The sequence below is a fragment of the Hyposmocoma kahamanoa genome, unplaced genomic scaffold, assembly GCF_003589595.1.
Source record: "Hyposmocoma kahamanoa isolate Upper Pololo Valley unplaced genomic scaffold, ASM358959v1 94, whole genome shotgun sequence".
Classification (NCBI taxonomy): domain Eukaryota; kingdom Metazoa; phylum Arthropoda; class Insecta; order Lepidoptera; family Cosmopterigidae; genus Hyposmocoma; species Hyposmocoma kahamanoa.
Genome location: NW_020654878.1, coordinates 2,248,402 through 2,254,162, shown reverse-complemented (window position 1 = coordinate 2,254,162; position 5,761 = coordinate 2,248,402).

Sequence of the window (5,761 nt, the reverse complement as noted above, 5' to 3'; positions counted from 1 at the left end):
ATCACAAATATCACTTAATTCTCTTTTGGCCCTACCCCCGGCTCATACTAATTATAGGCAAAATGAGATTAAGTGGCATGCAAGCAATAATTTTAACATTCTATGTACTTCCTTTGATCTGGCTCTTTTCAATACGAGTGCGATTTCGGCGAGGAGAGCACTGAGTGGGCATTTCTTTGACTCATAGTATGGCTTGCAACTGCGGTTGTAGTTTTGTGGTTTACGTATTAAGTTATGTTTATAGCGATAGGTTAGTTAAGTTGTGCATTCTTATATTATGTTTCTATTTGTGAGGACCTGTAATTGGCTCAGTTGTTACTATTATTATATAAGTTCGTTTTAAGCTGTTGGTCTTCCTTTAAGATAAATAAATAAATTATTACAACAAATACAGAATATTTTTGGAATGTACGGAGACGTACACACAGGTCATTTGTTGGCGCTGTACTTTTTCAGCTTTCTAGTTTGTGATTTCAGCGCAAACGAGAGTTAATAATTAAAAGTGATATAAGACCAATTTGCCTCATGAGTTGCCAGGGATGGATGGCCCTTATTTCGTCTCTATTTCTGGTTATATACTCGATGTTTTACCATAATGTTGATTAAACCCTCAAGTAGTCGTTTCGTTTTGCCGTTACTGAAAAAAAAAAAGTTATTTTAGACCCAAAAAAATCGTAATTATATCCTCCTGTGAATGTCCATTGCTGCTTTTGATTCTTCAACTATCTAGAGTTAGCGTTTAAGTCTCGACTGCATGCAGTTAACCACCATAACCAGACATGCAGGCATCATGCTTATAGAGAAAAAAAACGGCGATACAAGTGAACTTACTGATTTTACGCGATTATACCGCGATGCGCAACATCATCACTTTTTATTTACCTAAGGTAAGTGATCGACGAGCAATTAACACGGCTGGATTAATTAATTGCCTTATAAACATTAGCTCTTAGCGTCATGAACATACGGTCTATAATTGCATTAAAACTTTCGTTGGTGATTGAGATTTTGGAACGATTTTACGGATTACGCTTCCGAAAGCAAATTGTTCAAATTTTTTGTTTATTTTCGCTAATTGCTGTTACTACCTTTTGATATTCTAATGTCAAAAATAATAAAAATTACGATAGTGGGTTTTGGAATTTGAACGTATCAATATGTAGTAATGAAATACAGAGTGAAAAAAAAACAATGTCACATGAAGTCAAGTGATTTTATTTTTGTAAAAGAACAATTTTAATGAATAACTGTATTTGCAGATTTTTGTAAAAGCTTCCCGAACAAACTAAAACTACAAAAAATAAAGACTCATTGTACTAATCGATAGGATCAATGTTAAGTACAAAATCTCTTCAATAAACATTGGACCTTACACATTAGAGAAATCCATGAAATTTTGTTACTGAGTATTATTTTGCACATTTTTTCCCTGCTCAGGTATGTAACCTTCCAAGTCTGTGAATCATTTATTCAATTATTTACAATGCGAGCCTATCTATGATATAATACAATAACAAGTAATATCTATGCTTTCATTTCAACATCAACAAATAACAGTCAGTGTCGACCGCATGCAGTCCATCTGGTAATATAATATCACATTTAGCGCGCAGATGAGAAACGCGAGGGGCGGCCTCACACGGGTGTGTAATGGACGATATAACAACAAATAATCTATTTTCACTTTGTATAACTACATTTGATATAATTTCTAAGCATATAATAATCACTCACTGTATATAATCAACAAAAGGTATAACAACATAATACACAATTTCAATGTGTATAATGAACCGTCAGTAAAACAAACATTAGATATAATGGTTATGTGACATAATGAAAAAATGGTATAAGTACTACCAGTATAATATTATATAATATAACACAATATTCCTATATTCTATGTTTATTTAATGTTGATAAGAATTTTTTTCAATAAATGACGATGAAATGATATAATTGTTTTTTTACCTATAGCTTTAAGTGCTTTTTGTGTTATAAAATACATTTATTAAAACATTAAGCAGAATATTTAATTCCATATATGAACCTAACCTAAACCCACAGGACGAGTTCAAAAAATCAACTAGCAAATGCAAATAAATTCAGTTCTGGCAGTCTTCGGCCGCTGCCAGCACGCTCGCGGGGCTTGCTCGGCCGTGCAGCTTTTTCATATACTAACCTAACCTAAACCCACAGTTGGAGGTCGAACCAACTAGGAAATGCAAACAAATTCGGTTAATTCATTATTGGACCTAAACACCACAGAAATTATTAATAATACATTACACTCAGTGAATGTAATATCTGAAGTGTTTATATAAAATGAACATTATGCCATCGGGACATTAGATTAAAGTTGTTATATCAATCGGTTATTATACCCAGTGTCTGTATACCATAAATTAATTATATCTGTTGAGCGTTATATGGACTAAAAATATGTCATTTCTTAATATTACTAACCGCACCCCATAAAGATTATGTGCAAATGCAGATATTTTATTCTTAAACAATTCGTTTTAGATTTTTATTTTAGCCTGTTTCCGGGAATTTATATGATCGAATAAAGTATAACGTATCGAGTAACGAATTAGCATATTTTTAGACAATATCCTTACGTGTATCATATGTTTTTTTAATAAGGTCTTTACTTAATAGTAAATAGCTGAGCCATTTGATCTAACAATAGTTTATCCCGCTTCTCCTAGACTGACGCCTTATGAAAAATAAAATAATGTTTCTTTATGTCCCATTGATTTTTTCCACCTTGTATAGTTTCCAGTTATTCAGATGTTGTTATACCTATAGTTCACTTTCCCGCGAGCTACTGTCGAACAATGGATGCGGCTTTTTAAAATATTTTTTCTTTTTTAAATCCCGGAATGTAACATATAACGATTTTTATATTTCAAATACATAAGATTTTATCTTAAAAGCGTATCTGTTTGCGTACCTGTGCGTTGTCTATATATGTGTGTGTAGATATAGATATTGGTATGTGTACGGATATTTTAATAAGTCCTATGATAATAATCTTGGGTTAAGTCACATCCTCGAACAGGTAAAAGAACCGGTATTCATGGTGTCGCCATCTCTGAGGTCCCGCATTCGATACCCGGTCGAGTCAATGAAGAAACTAACTTTTCTACATTGTGTCGGGTATGGGTGCTTGTGATACCATCGTTGTTTCCAATTTCCATAACACAAGTGCATTAGCTACTTACTTTGAGATCAGAGCAACGTATGCGTTGTTGTCAAATATTTATTTGATTTATTTATAGAAAGCAACCACTCATTTTACATGTAAAAGTATTTTATGTGTACATAAATATAAATATGTTTGCCATATAAATATTCTTTATTGAATGTCAGAATGGTTCACCACTGTACGAATGTAGATTCATAGATTTCTTATAACGCGACGGCTAAAAAGTCGTTGATAACCAATTACAAAGATCCAACAACAAGCACATAGAAAAATTCGTGAGGTCCGCTGGCTCGTTCCGTGGTTTAGTTGGCACAACATCTGGCACGGTTTACTAGGAGACGTCGGTTCGAATTCGACCGGATCGAAGGATTTCTTTCTAACTGTTCTATCTTTGTATTAATAAATAATTATAACAAACTAGTAAAGTAATGTTCACCATAACTCATAAACTAAGAAATTTTACTAATTCTACTACATATCCTATAAGAATGCTACCAACACTATCTGAATTCCCTCCCTCTCTTTCCCAGGCAGGCATTACCGGGTACAGCGTGGAACAAGTTTCACATATTTGAATCTGTAGTTAGATACACTTCCACTCCCACGTATGTGGTAGGGCAACATTAATATGGTATGGTGTACAGTCGTGTTATAAATCACCCGGCGCACCTTGACTTTGAGCCAGTACAATCGCAAGCAAAACTGTTGGCACGTTGACCCTGTTAGCAAGCTTGCTGTAAGGGTTCAATTTACGTAACGCGGAATGGAATAAAAGCGAATTTTTATAACCATAGTATAAGGGGGTCTAACCGCTCACGCGATGCGCTCCTCCTACCGCAAATTGGCGGCTATTTGGTTTCGCAAATTAGAAAAGCATTCAGTTTAAATACAAGTTTTTATAAATAAAAATTATTATTCTGCATTGCTAAATAAATACCCTACTAATTAAATTTTTATTGAATTGATATTTTTTGTGAAATTACTTCACTAGTTTGTTATAATTATTAATACAAAGATCGAACACTCAGAAAAAACACTCAGATAACTGGGTGATAAATCTGTAATAGATTTCTCATAGATGGCGCTACGACTAAAAAGTCGTTGAAAGACCAAGTACAAAGACACGACGCAAGCACATAGAAAAATTCGTGAGGTCCGTTGGTTCGTTCCGTGGCTTAGTTGGTATAGCGTCTGGCACGGTGTGCAAGAAGACGTCGGTTCGAATCCGACCAGATCGAAGGAATTTTTTCTGAGTGTTCAATCTTTGTATTAATAATTATAACAAACCCTCCGTACTACCAACAAAAACATCTCAAATAAAATGCAGTAATACACCGCAAATCCTGCACTTAAAAAGCACTGATGAAATTTTTGGTGTACTTGGATAAATATGATAATATTCCGTTTGAGTGGTTCTAACGTTTACCATGATATTACTCCTTAAAGTATAGTTTATAAGCATTTATATTCAGGGTAAACTTAAAAAACGCTACTTACGGTATGTTTTCAATAAAGAAACACCGAAATCACCAGCCCAAACAATAACACACACGATTGTCGTGACGTATTTTTGAAGTTGTTTATTTTTTTTAAATGACAGAACCAGGCATTAAAAACTTGATGGTTTGCTAGAGTAGTTACCGAAATAGCAATTAATATTAGTTCTTTTACCTGTTATAACTTCGATATCCGATAAATCGGTATAAAATCATCACCGACACCTCTAGATGTGGTATGCGTCTACGGCTACATGTATCGCGTGAGCGGGTATAGATCTGCGTGTGTATCCGAATAGAGCAACATAATGTTCGTGTTCAGCTCGCGAGCCTTTCGCAAACAGTCGCATTTGCATTCGCCAGATCTGTACGCATCCTTAGGGCGATGCCACACGATGCGTTGCGGCGCTTGAGCGATATTGCTGCGGCGTCCTACATAGAAATATCCATGGTATGCCACTTAGTGTACTGCGGCACTGCGCCGCACGCGCACCGGGTTTACAACTTGCAAGATGAGCCGGGGATGGGTATACGCATTGCGACGCCGGAGTGAGACCACTCCGCCGTGCGCTCCGTAGCTCAGTTGGTCTTGCGGTCGAACGATGGTCATACGCTTGCTTGTATCAGTTTATTTTTACGTGTCCTTCATGTCCGTTCATGGATGTAATAAAAATGAGATTACTTGATGGGAAAGACAGCTTCTGCCAACAGTTTTGTTGTAACAAAAGGGAGTAGGTAAAGCTGCGTTTATATTTGTCTGACGTGACGTGTCATGATGCGCTCTGACGTCATGGCTAGCGTTCACATCTATATGTCGTATTCTGACGCCTTCCGACGATATTTTGAATCAACACCGTCGTGGCTCTCGGAGAGTTCATACGTTCTCAATGTTTTCTGTTGAATCATTGAATTCTGATTCGGATTATGAAGAAGATTTTCAATTTGTTTGTTTGTTTCTTTTTACTTTTTTGTCCCTTCCGATCCATTTTTATTCACAGAATGTACACCACTGTTCGTCCAACACTCTTCCGTCGCCCGCCGCTGCGACGTTGTA